The sequence below is a fragment of the Lactuca saligna genome, chromosome 5 (genome assembly GCF_052625555.1).
Source record: "Lactuca saligna cultivar CGN05327 chromosome 5, ASM5262555v1, whole genome shotgun sequence".
Lineage (NCBI taxonomy): Eukaryota > Viridiplantae > Streptophyta > Magnoliopsida > Asterales > Asteraceae > Lactuca > Lactuca saligna.
In genome coordinates, this window is record NC_136421.1 from 286,862,453 (window position 1) to 286,877,009 (window position 14,557).

At 32.9% G+C, this 14,557-nt stretch overlaps 1 non-coding gene and 1 pseudogene across 1 annotated transcript; both read right to left on the minus strand.

Annotated features, from left to right (window-relative positions):
• Window positions 1–2,899: 2,899 nt before the first annotated feature.
• LOC144998155 (cyclin-dependent kinase F-4 pseudogene) lies at window positions 2,900–4,078 on the minus strand (annotated as a pseudogene).
• A 356-nt stretch (window positions 4,079–4,434) lies between these two features.
• TRNAL-UAA (transfer RNA leucine (anticodon UAA)) lies at window positions 4,435–4,517 on the minus strand. The gene has a single exon. It is a non-coding gene; the product is annotated as a tRNA-Leu (tRNA).
• Window positions 4,518–14,557: the final 10,040 nt, after the last annotated feature.

Genomic DNA, 14,557 nt, shown 5'->3' on the forward strand with positions numbered 1-14,557 from the left:
TGAAGATATATGAACATAAATGAATATATAATACACTAATGTAATCAAACACAATTAAGTATACGTGAACATAAAATGAACTTATATGAACGAACATAAACGAACATTCATGAACATAATTAAACGAACGAGACCATTGTTTATGTTCGTTCGTTTAACTAAACAAGCGATGATTTGTGTTCATGTTCGTTTGTGTATTAAATAAACGAACTTTCCATCGAATAGTTCACAAACAGTTCGTTAAACGTTCAGTTTGTTTACAGTCCTAATTATATTAATATATGCACCAAAATAATAACTAGCAAACACATGTAATCATAGCAAACCTACCATTATAACCGAACACTAAATGTAACATTCGGGCCTTGTAAGTTTCCTTTTCAACCTTCCTTAAGAAAAATCTTTAAAAAAAATGGTCCTTTGGCTAGTACGTGGGGTGTACTAGCTGAATCGTGGTCGCAAACATCTCCCACATATGCTAGGCATACATGGGGTTATGCTAAGCGTACTCATGGCAGGGAACACCGTAATTTTTAGGGTTTACACCCCATTTCAAGACCTTAAGTCCCTCATGGTTTTCACCCTCCCAGCCCCCTTGTCCTTTTAGTGTCGAAATTGAAACTTAACCCTATTGCATGCAATTTTGTATATAAAATATCTAATTATAAAAATAGGTTTGGATTATTTGTGTGATTTCTCTCAAAAAATCAATTAAGAAAATAAAAATAACCCTAAATTATACTATTAAATTATAGTTTGTCAAAAACTAGTTACACTCATTTTAATATTATTTATTTGTTCTTTAATCACATTTATAGAAAAAGTTTAAATAATAGAAGATACCACACATTGAAAACTTCATATTTTTTGTTTCTCATTGAATACATGTTCATACATATAGTTCATCATCATTTTGGATTTCTTTATTTAAACTTCTTTGTACAATCGGATTCATGTGTCAAGTTTGTTTGTTGTAATAACAAAAAATAACTATCTAGAATGGAGCAATTGTCATTTGTCGATAAGGAGGCTTTTGGTAGAAAATGACATTTAACAAATGTAAAAAAATATTACAAACGTTGATAATTACAACTCCTACTGAAATCAATATGGATTGTCATATATGAGATTAGAACAAGTATACATACCTTTTGTCATATATATGTGATCGAAGGTATGATTTAATTTATGAAGATACAACAGATTGAAAAATACATATAAGCAACCATATTAAAATCTCATAGAAAAAAGAATACACACTAAATATAACACATATTAAAATCTCTATATTAATAGTATAATTTAGGGTTACTTTTAATTTAGGTAACTAGTGTAACTAGTTTTTTACAAACTACAATTTAATAGTATAATTTAGGGTTACTTTAATTTCTTAATTGATTTTTTAAGAGAACTCACACAAATAAACCAAACCTATTTTTATAATTAGATATTTCATATACAAAAAAGTTTTTTAAAAAAAGTTTTTATATAGAGAAAATAAGATTTTTGTGTGAAAATATGTTTTTTTTGTATAAATATGAGTTTTAAAGAAAAAACATATTAGAAACAAACTTTTGAGAAAAAAATTGTAAAAAAATAAACTAAAGTTAGGATGAATTCATAATAAAATTCTAAAATTTGAGCAAAAGGGTAAATTTTGGACCAAATTTATAAAAAAATTAAAATTTGGGCCAAAAATGTAAATTTTGGACCAAATTTGTAATAAATTTATAAATTGGTGCCGAAAATATAATTTTTGAAAGTTAGATGACCTGTTAACCGGGTCAAAGGGTTAAATTGAATACGATTACCGGTATTTGAGACTTAATTAAATAAAAAAATATATAAGAACTAAATCGATTTTGAGGCAAATATATAGGGATTTGATTGTAGTTTTCCCAATGGATTTAGAAGCGTTTGCAAAAAAGAATCGAAGATTGTTCTAAGTGATATTATACCTAAATAGTTATTAAGGAATTCGATACTATTGGTTTTAGAATTATTGTATTATTATTATTACTAGTTGTGAGACCCATGTATTATATAAGTTAATTTAAAAAGAAAAAATCAAATATAAAGGTTAAAATATTTGAATATTTTGAATTTATAAGAGAATAAGAAAAATAATGATTTATTATAATGAAAATGTTTTTTATCTTTTAAATTTAAATAAAGAAAAAAAAACTAATTAGTTTTAATTTTGAGAATTTTAAAATTAAAAGGTAAGTTTATTAGTGAAATTAATATTCATTTATTACTATATTTATTGTAATTATTATATTAAAATATTATGCAGAATTTAATAAAATAGAAAAACTTATAAAATAATATGTGGAAAAAATTTTAATTTAAAATAACTACAAAATAATATTTGACAAATTGAATAAGGGTGTGACAAATAGAAAAAAAAACATTTGGTTATTAGAGATGATTTTTTTAAACAAATTAGATCATATTAGATCAGTTATTACTGATTTAAAATAAATAAATGTATTTTGGGTGACCTCCTTGGTTCAAATAGGATTAGTAAACATTGTGAAATAAGTTGCTTGTTTATATTTGAAGCATTCACCATTGAAAAAAAATGTAAATTAAATCCTGTTTACATGTTGATTTTGGCAACGACACAAGAATATATATTCATTTAAGAAAACATGATAAATTTATTAAAAGCCTTCAAATGCAATCATGATATAACAACTTGTATCGAATATAAGGACAATGATATGTTATTATCGAAAAAAAAAAAGACGAACGATTTTAGTTATTTGATAATTGCCAAGCTTTTAATTACCAACAACCATCTTTATGATTGATATTAACGAAAAACAAATTCAATACATGCAAACTAAAACCCATAACCAAATTCACGCTAAATTTGCAATTAACTCGTCCGATTATCTAATTAGAATCTATGTATGCTGTGCAATTATCAAGTCAAAAACAATTACTTCTCCGATCTCAAAAATCAACTTAATTTTTTTGGAGCATAAAAGTATGATCATATCTTCAACTAGATCTTCGAACTTCTTGCCGGCTTCAACAACGCTCGCTTCCATGGTAGATCTTTGTTCACGTGGATTGGAGGTGTGACATCATCGAAGAAAGGATGCTCAAGTGCCTCCGTAGCTGTGGGCCTCAAACATGGATTCCAAGAAAGAAGTGTAGCAATCAGACACAATGCTTCGCTGCTTGCAGATGGTAACAGTGACGCAAGAGGCATACCAGGATGATCTGGGAACCGATAATTCATATTACGTGCAAGTTGAAGTCCCTCACTCCATTTGCTTTCTGTTGGACTTCCGATCACACTGCAAATCTTATACAATACTTCTCCTCCACTATCACCTCTAAACAGTGGCCGATGGATGAAGAGCTCCGCCATGATTGCACCCATTGCCCACATATCAACTGCAGGATCATACACAGAAGAATGGAGAAAAACCTCAGGGGCACGATAACAGCGCGTCGTGACATAATCGGTGTATGGAGGTTCCCCATCTGTCTCTCGAGCTTGACCAAGATCAGCAATCTTTATGATGCCATGATCTTTGGAAAGAAGAAGGTTATCTGGTTTGAGGTCACGATGAAAGTAGCCATTGCCATGCATGTGTGCAAGACCTTGAAAGAGTTGGAAACACAAGTTTTTGATCTCACTTTCAGAAAAAGACACCATTCTGATATTATTCAAACGATCGTAGAGACTGCATTCCATGCATTCGAATACCAAGAATACGTTACCGTTTTCTCCATTAATTTCTTTGAGCTTTACGATATTGGGATGCTTTATCTTCTGCAGTGCCTTGACTTCTATCTGATTTTTGCATTCTTCCTTTGAGGTACACTTTGTCTTCAGTTTCTTGATCGCCACCACTTCACCGGTTAGTTTATTCAATGCTTCGTAGACAATTCCATATGATCCTTCCCCAAGTTTCTTGATTTTGACATACTTTTCCATTATGTATGTCACGTTCTTTCTCACGAAAAAACGCAAACGAGGAAGAAGAAGTGAAAGAATTTTTTTCACTTAGAAAAGATCGAAAAAGAGGCTCAACAATGGGGATGGAAAACGAAGAGATGTGGGGGATATGTTCGGTAGTGCATTGTGATTTGTGAATGTGGATTGAGGAAGTAGATCAGTATTATTTATACTAGTTTGTGAGAGATTTCAGATATGGATAGATTGTGGGTTAATTAGGAGTTTGAGTTATCATAATTAGGATGTATCAATTAATCGATTTACTTTCCTATTATGAGAAGATTGATTGGGCTCCAAGGTAGCTTATCGAGATATTCCCACAAGTAGTTAACCAATCGTATAAAAATGTACAAACAACGACACAAATTTGGAATTTAAGATTAACCAAATCCCTGAAAATCCTAGGGTTTTGAGATAATATTAAAAAATAATATAATTAATCAAAAAAAATTTTGTGCTGGCTATGGGGTTCGAACCCATGCGCACTTATGTGCAGAAGATCTTAAGTCTTCCCCCTTAACCTCTCGGGCAAACCAGCTAATATGTACTTTTCCTTGCGCACTTTGATAAAGATACGTTTTATTAATTCTCCGTTTGATAATTGATACGCTTCAAAGTTCAACCCGATTCGTTATTTTGTGCACCAGCCATTTTCAACTTAAATCAAGTAGTTTCAATTCCAAGAAAGCCCTTATTATTATTATTATTGAAAAACCTTTGATATATATTTATTTTTTGTGATAAAACATTATTATTCTCCAATAACGTTGTTTTAACTAATTATTATTTATTGAGCCACTTGAAATGTTGATATAGGAAAAGGGGAAAAAATTATAAGAAAACCGTATATACTATATGTTAATGTTTTTAAAAACTTTTTAATAGTACATTTAACTATTATTTTTTTGTGAAACCTCCTAAATTATCTATTTTATCCGGTAACCCTAGGTTAAACCGTTCTCATAAACCGACGTGACATACCCCTTACCTTCAAGCTTCAACCCCGTTCTTTTAACCTACAAGAGATCACGCCTATAAAAAAGATTTTCTAATGTCAAGAAGGGCAAAGGTTTGCGGAATTAGGAAGTAAAATTAGTCTAACATACTTCGTCAACAGGAAATCAACTTAAAATCCAAGTCGTTGTCTTTTATAATATAGTTATCAGGTCTTATTTTGTTGTTTGTATTGATTCTTTAACGAAGCTTTAATTGAAACCAATGCCTTCAACATTAAATGTTGAAGTTGAAAGTTGATATGAATGGTTTGAATGGAACGAATGATGCGGCTAAACTTCTGATGTGTTTGGTTTTGATAGTTTATAGGTTGTCTTGAGATCCCTATGAAGATAAGTATGTTGCTTCTTCAATGAAGAATATAATATGTGATCATTTTTTATATGAATTGGTATAATAATATATGAAAGTGCCAGAAATATCATCTAATAACAATGATTAAGCCCTTCATATGAAGAGTTTGACAAAACAAAGGATGAAGATCAAGAAATTAGGGTTCAACTCCTTGTACATAACCTTATGATATCTTGGAGTAAATTGGAATCATACTTGGGGAAAAAAGCGCAGAATGGTTCAAGTTTTGTTTAACAAATTATGTAGTGGTTAATCGAAACCAATTGAGGTTTTTCAAGTGTAATCATCATAGGATATTAGTACGCTGTGGAAAAAGAGTGATGATAATAAGTGTCTATTTCAATGTTATGCATCTTGAATGAGAAATGAACTAACTTGGCAAGTGAATCCTTAAAAAGTAAAAAAAAAAAAAAAAAAATTGTGCACAAAATTACAACCTTAGGTCATTGATAATTCCTAGTTAGATTGCTAACCATTATTTCAATGACTTAATTCACAAACCCAAACAAAAGTTAAGCAAATGAAAGCTAAATTTTATATAATTCTTTTTAAAGCGTAGTAGAGGTCAACGTCAAAGGGAAATGACATTAAAATTTATACTAACCGATGGCAATTGATTGATCACTATGCTCGAATATGTGACAATCTCAATGAAAATTTAAGATCAAACCTAGGAAGTATTGTTAAAGTTGGAGCCAATGTCAATCCAAATTAAACACACACACACACACACACACATATATATATATATATATATATATAACAATTTTACATTAATATAAGGGTAAATTGCAATAAAGTCACTAAGTTAATTAAAAAAATTTCATTTTGATACGATATTTTTTCCCTCTTAATTAAGTCACTATATTTACATCTTTATTGCAATATCAATCAAATGACGAGTTTTCCTTGTTCTCTCATTAACCGTTATTCCCAAACTACAATAAAGTCACTAAATTTATCAAATAAATGACATGACAATATTGTGATATATAAGCCACGTCGGATCTTATACGGCAGGAATGAGTTTCAAATATAGAGTGTGCATCGGGTAACATCCCAAAACCATGACAAAATATTTCATTTTTAAAAGACATTTTCATAAAAACCATAAGATAATCAAACATTGTCTTAAAATCAAATCCATAGAAGTTAGAATATCAAATACTCTCTCAAAACATAAATTAGCAGGAAGATGTGTATGATCACGTCATCGTCTTGCCCCGATCATCTAAAGTACCTCGAAACATTGAAATCCACAACTGAAAGCCAAATTTTTGTGAGTTCCCCAAAATACCCCACACAACAATACATATATAATGCATGCACATCGGACTCACAGTATATAAAACTAGATTGTCCCCGGGCCCACTGTCATAAGATTAGATTGCCCCGAGTCCACAGTCATAAGACTGTATTTCCCCAGTCCCACAGAACAAGACTGGATTGCCCCCGAGTTCGTTGGCATATAGCACAAACTTGTACCGCCTTAACCCAACTACATTATATTTAGGTTGTAAACTAAACGAACCGAACGAACACGAACGGGGCTTTTTCATGTTCGTTCATTTAAGTTAACCGAACAAATAAATGAACACGAATAAGTTTTTTTGTTCATGTTCGTTCATTTAACAAATTACATTGTTCATGTTCGTGAACATGGTAAACAAACATAAATAAACGAACATAAATGAACAAAGATAAAAAAAAAACATAATTGAAGATATATGAACATAAATGAATATATAATACACTAATGTAATCAAACACAATTAAGCATACGTGAACATAAAATGAACTTATATGAACGAACATAAACAAACATTCATCAACATAACTGAACGAACGAGACCATTGTTCATGTTTGTTCGTTTAACTAAACGAGCGATAATTTGTGTTCATGCTTGTTCGTGTATTAAATAAACGAACTTCCCATCGAATGGTTCACAAACAGTTCGTTGAACGTTCAGTTTGTTTACAGTCCTAATTATATTAATATATGCACCAGAATAATAACTAGCAAACACATGTAATCATAGCAAACCTACCATTATAACCGAACACTAAATGTAACATTCGGGCCTTGTAAGTTTCCTTTTCAACCTTCCTTAAGAAAAATCTTTAAAAAAAAATGGTCCTTTGGCTAGTACGCGGGGTGTACTAGCTGAATCATGGTCACAGACATCTCCCACGTATGCTAGGCATACATAAGGTTATGCTAAGCGTACTCATGGCAGGGAAAACCATAATTTTTAGGGTTTACACCCCATTTAAAGACCTTAAGTCCCTCATGGTTTGCACCCTCTCAGCCTCCTTGTCCTTTTAGTGTCAAAATTGAAACCTAACCCTGTTGCATGCACTTTTGAGCTTACCTTGGTGATTTTTGGTGATCTTTGATGGTTTTGAAGAAGAATGAAGTTTGAGAAGAAGCAAGGGCAAGGAAGGAGATTGTAGATCCATAAGTTTGGCACCATTTCTAGCTATTTAAATGTATAAAGTTTGAACCTTGACCATTGCATGCTTAAATCTACTTTTAGGGTAGAAAATGTCATCTTTTGGTCCCATAGTTTAGATTCTTGGAGTTAAGGAACATCAATTCATTTGAGATGTCCTTTTGAGATCTTGGAGGTGTTGAAGACATAAAAATTAGATCTTGATGGTTAAGCCTTAACCATACAAGTGTTGCGGACCAACCAAGTGTGCTTATGGACTTGATTCATGTTTTGAGTCCCATCCATGCATGCAAAACCATAAAGTTTGCAACTTTATGGATTAGGACGTTTCTAGGGGCTTGGATCTAAGTTCTAGGCATTAGGTATTAAAAGAATAAGCCACAAAGGTGTTTTTGGGTTGGCTGACTAGTACGTTGGGCGTACTCCTATGTACGCTGCGTGTACTGGGTGAACACCAGTGTATGCTAGGCGTACATGTTGAGTACACCGTGCATACGTAATCAGTGGGAAAAATGGATTTTAGGCTCTCAGCTTTGTTGGGCTTTGGACTTATCTAGATTGGGCCTCAAGCCCACCTGTTGTAATAATGCATTTTGGGCCTAGGACCATATTATATGTCTTTGGGACATATTGGGCCTTAGAAGCCTTTTTGTTTGGGCTTGGATACTTTTGGGTTGTTATGGATTTGGGCCTAGTAGGGAGGAGGTCCAATAAGGCAAAGGTAAAGGAACCTTTTTTTTCTTAAGTCGGAGATTGGGGTTTTGGACCTTCGGGTTAGAATATAACCTAATGGCTAATTTGGATTTTATGCTTGTGCGATATGGAGTGGAGTGTGTGAGTCATCCATTGAGTATGTTTGAGGAAAACAAAGGCACGAAGGTCGGACCACTAGTTATGTTATACCATGATGATTATCTATGTGATGATTGTCAGTCATGTTTGTATCTGCATGATGACTCGGTGATGTATTGTTATGATAATATGTGGTTGTATTAGTAGGGGTGAAATAGACTCGATATCCAGTTGAAGTAGACCAAAGGGATATGTCAGCACCCAAATATGTTTGGCAATATCCGGTTGAGATATAACGAATGGGTAGGCCAGCACCCATATTTGCTTAGCAGTATTCGGTTGAAACAAACTGAAAGGGTAGGTTAACACCTAGATATGATTGGCATGATGTTGTTCAGTATGTTTGTGTAGTATGTTTGATTAATATGTGGTATGTTGGGGGAACTCACTAAGCTTTGTGCTTACAGTTTTCCGTTTCTGATTCAGGTACTTTTAGCTTGAAAGGGAAAGGCCCAACTTGATCGCACTGCATCACTCCAAATTTTTCCGCACTTATTGATTTTGAGATTTATATTATGATGCTATGATATAACGTAACTCTTCTGAATATCTTGGTATCAGTTTCTTATGAATGGGATGAATTTAAAAAAAAAATTGTATCTGTATTTTTGGGATGTTACAATACAGCATAACAACACCCTACCCACAAGGACACATACTGTAGTATAAAGTACAGTGAGAAAACTCACATCATCAACTATAAAATATCCACATAGCTCTCTAGAAGACAAGAACTGGTACTACGGGTCACCTATCCATCAAATAGAGACAATTCCTCAATCTATGATCCTAATACCCCTAAGCTGGCCTAAAAAGTCAATTTGGTCAAAAAGTCAATAGCCAAAGTCAAAGTCAACATTCAAAAGTCTTACAATTGTCCACCATCCAGCTTCTGGCATGTTGTGGTGGCCTCAGGACAAAATACTAGCAGAAAACCAAAACTCCACCCCTTGGAGGCTATGTCTCCATGTCGTGGGAGGTATCATGACTAGATTAATCCATTAAGCTCTTAATCATTTACCCCGCTCATCCATAATTTCTAGAAGGCTTTCTTACTCCTAGAAGATCATAAAAACCAGTTTTATGTAGACATGTATATCCAATGCATGTCTTGAACTCCAACTAAGTCAAAATGGAAGAAAATAAGGTCAAAACCTTATGCAAGGATTCAAAATTCAAATATTCTTCATATCCAAGACATATCACCACAACAGGCCCTCGATGATTTATAAAGTTGCCAACTTTATGGATTTCTACCATACCAACCAACTCAAATCAAAAGAATAATAAGATTTTTCTAAGATTTTAGCATAGCAGTGTGCGCACGGAAATCGAGTTTTAGATCAGTTGATTTTCAGCCAAAACAATGTAAACAAGAAAAGGAGATCTCCTTAATAGGATTCCAAAAATATAAAAAACGGTCGAAAACGGACGTTGGATGCGAGAGATATGCATTTTATACGGGCTTTAATAGGATAAGCTTGTATAAATAAAATGAAGTCAAAACTAGCGGACGGAGTCTAAAGGAAAATTGTAGATCTCGTCGAGAGCTTTCTATGGATATAAAGAACATCAAAAATAGATATCGTATGAAGATAATATTTTATGAAGTTTTCCGAGAAGCGCCATGTGTAGGTGGGTTGCATGGCGCGCACCTTCTTGAAGGTGGGGTGTGTTCCACCATATTTGCAACACATGGCAGAAAATGAGAGGAGCAACGTCTCAGTTGTGCATGCCACTCACACTAGGCGCGACACACAGTTATGCTATGAATAGACTTCGACTAATCATTTGCATCCTCACTCCTCATCCTCCTTTATCTCGAATTTCTCTCGATTTTAACCCATTTCCCTTAGTTTTAGCCTTCCATGAGCCTAGCAGTCCCTGCCTCCCAACTGTCCTACCTAGCTGATCCTTGCTTGTTAGATCTTGATGTAGACATTAGGATTAGTGAGGATCTAGACTAAAACTTTATATTTATCATACTTACGTCACGTTAAGGGAATATCTAGGGTGTTAAAGCAAAGCACTATCTTAACTTTGAGTCGCATAACTTTGTCACACGAGTGCATAGTTACTTTTAGCTTACATATAGATATCAAGTATTTAAATTGCCTAAATGTTATATGTTCTTATTATCTGAGTTCCTGATATCTGTGTTATATGAGATAATGATTTTTCCTAAAATATCATATATATATATATATATATATATATATATATATATATATATATATATATATATATAGGGTTAGGTTAATGTGAGACGGCCTAGTTTTCTGAGACCGTGAGACGCATTTTTTTTTTAATTTTTTAAATTTTTTTTAGTTAATTCAAGTTCCGAAAATAATATTTAAAAAAAGAATTTTTGGATTTTTCCATTTATTTTGCATTTTAAAATTATTTTTTAGAATATGTCAGTGTAATATTCTATTAGAATATTTCACGTATTTTTCAAAAAAAAACGGAATTTATTTTTATTTATTTTTAGTTAATTCAAGTTCCGAAAATAATATTTAAAAAAAGAATTTTTAGATTTTTCCATTTATTCTGCATTTTAAAATTATTTTTTAGAATATGTCAGTGTAATATTCTATTAGAATATTTCACTTATTTAAAAAAAAAACGGAATTTTTTAATTTTTTGTATTTTTTTAGTTAATTCAAGTTCCAAAAATAATATTTTAATTTTTTTTTGGATTTTTCTATTTATTTTTCATTTTAAAATTATTTTTAGATTTGGTCTCACGGTCTCACAAAATTAGAATGATCTCAAATGAACCTGAACCTGTACATATATATATATATATATATATATATATATATATATATATATGAATTTTTACCGTAGTCATAATGTATTGGGTAGGACAGGTAGAAAGAGATAAAAGAAATGAAATATTAGTTAGGGTGTAATGTCCCACTTTCACAACATTTTTTTTTTCATTTTTATTAAGTTAAAACTTTCCGATTTATAAATCCATTATTAAGAAAACTGTTTATTCCAAAATATGTTTATTAAAAATATGAGTATCATATAAAACGTGGAATCCTCAATGTTGTTGATGAGTGGGTACAGTTCCGCCTTCGCCTTCCCATTTACGTCGATGATACTTGAAACAATAAAAAATTGGATAAACATAAATCTTAGTGAGTTTTCCCCAAAATACATCATACGATAAACATATAAGCATGCATAACTGTCATGACTATTTTGTCGTGAGGCTACCACAACGTGGTCTATGCTTGGCCACAATGCGGTGGTCATATGAGATTGACTTTGACCATTGATTTTTGACCAATTTGACCTTGGGTCTAACTTAAAGGCTTTGGGTTGATTGATTAAGGTTTGACCTTTTTTGGGTGATAGTTGGTTCGTGGGTTTGTCCAATACGAGGAGTCGTGAATGTAGTAGTGTTTCTCCAGTTCTGCGTATCAGGTGAGTTTCCTTACTATACTACGTGTTACGATGTATATCCTTACATTGTAGGATATAATGGGTAGTGATATGATGGTTAAAGTATCAGTAGGTTGGTGGTCATCCAGTTGAGTGCCCTTGGGGTTTCTATGTAGTCATGTAGGATAGCTTGAGAACTCTTGATCTAGGCTTTCTTGCATGTTCTTTGTTTGTTATGGCTCTAGAGTGGGATCACATGTTTGACTGTCTATCTCACTTCTGTTTATATAAAACTATGCATTCATGTGGTGATCTACCAGTTGTGGCGTAGTGTGCTATATGAGATCCTATTGATATAGTGGGCTATTAGACAGGTAGACTAGTTTAGTTGTTTGTGTTGGTAGTTTGCTTATTTTTTTGTTTGTTATATATGTCAACATATCTTGTGGTGGGTTGAGGCGATCCATATTTGTATGGTAGGCCAAGATACCAGGGCGGGTCAACAGTGTGCTGAAGGCAAGACATGTACCAACTATATGCTACAAGTGATTAGGGTAGACTAGTCTTAGACTGAAGGCCATTGTATGTATGTTGTGATATGTTGTATTATGGGGGAACTTACTAAGATTTGACTTACAATTGTGGATTAAATGTTTTCAGGTACTTTTGATAATCGTGGGAAGGTGAAGGCGTAACTTTACACACTCATGAGCAATATTGGTGTTCTTCATTTTTGTGATACTCTAGTTCTCGTAAAAGTGTATTTTGAACAAATGAGATTCTTGACTGGGGTTTTTATAAAAAAAGTAATTTATCTCAATTAAAAATGTTTTTTTTTGTGAAAAATGGGAGTTACATTGAAACCAAAATTTTCATTTTTAAAAGACATCCTTTATTACTCATAAATCATAAATCATAATATTAAAACATCTAAAATACATCCTTCAAATACACAGCATAACAATCATTTGTTTTAGAATCATAAATCATAATGTTAAGTTGGATTCAAATCATAAAAAACTAGCGGAAGTCTCAAAAAAATATCATAATATTAATGCGATTGTATAGTCACACCAAACCCTCCCCTTTATTACTCGAACAACCTAAAACATTTAAATACAACGAGTAAGTATAAAGCTTAGTGAGTTCCCAAGATACCACATATTTCATCGCATATACAATACATACCAACGGTAGGCTCATTATTCGTTGTGACATCATCCTCCTACTGGGTGTGTAGACTCATTATACATTATGACACAATCATCACATATGATCTATACAGATTATAGGCTCACTATACTTTTTTTTTTTTTTTTTTTTGGAAAGGGAACTTCCCTAACGAGGGTTTCCGGGCCAGCTTTCGCGCACCGACTAATCCCCCGCTGCAAACATAAAGCTTTGCTTCATGCCCTGGAGTCACTGCAGGCGAACCTCCATGGCCACAAGGGCTGAGTGGTGCTAGGATTTGAACATGGGTCAATAGGTCAATAGGCTCACTATACTTTGTGACATCATCATCCTATTGGCATGTAGGATCGCTATACGTTTGTGACACATCATCCTAAAAGATCTACACCACATCTAGGCTCATTATTCGTGGTGACATCATCCTCATCCTAGGCTTGTAGGCTCACTATACATCGTGACACTATCATCCTATAGAACTTACCAATTACTATAATATTAGACTATTATAGGCTAGTTACACATATATACACTAATAGTAAACAAGAACCACAACATACGAATTACATATAATATCACAACATAGTATAGTGAGAAAATTCACATCAATTTGACAACCACAAACTCAACAAGAGTCTCCTCAAACTAACAACCAACACGAACCACACAATACCAAACAAATATCAAACCTCGGTCTAATACCCAAATCCATCAAAGTTTGACCAAAAGTTAAACCGATAAAATATTTAAAGGTTAATGGGTCATCGCGTTGTGACCCGACTCTTGGTTACGTCGTGACCACTAGGTGTGAAAAATAGCACAACTACCTTTCAAGCTTCGCGTCGTGACCTCTACTTGTTTTTGTAATGTTGTTATGGTAAATGCAAATCCTTTATTAAGCATTTAATATCTTAAGACAAAAGGTTATACTTTCCCAAACCCTTATAAGGATGGTCGTCATAGATAAAGTTTCAAACTTTATCCACATGCATGCCTCTAACATAACAAACTCTAACCCTCGATCCAAAATGAGACCAAGATGCTAATAACTTCATGCATTATTCAAATATAAGGTTAGCATTTAATTCTTTCACAACAATGGGTCCAAAAACCATTTCAAATAAACTTTAGACTTAGAGCTTTTCTAAACTCTATAGAATCATCACAGAGGGGACCAAATATGCTCAAAATCCTAGATCTAAAAACCAAAAGCCATAAAGGTAGGAACTTGATAACTTGAAGAGAACAAGGAAGTGTCTAGAAGGTAGGAATATATCTTGCTTCCCTTGACACCAAAATGGTGTACTTCTTCTTCAAGTCC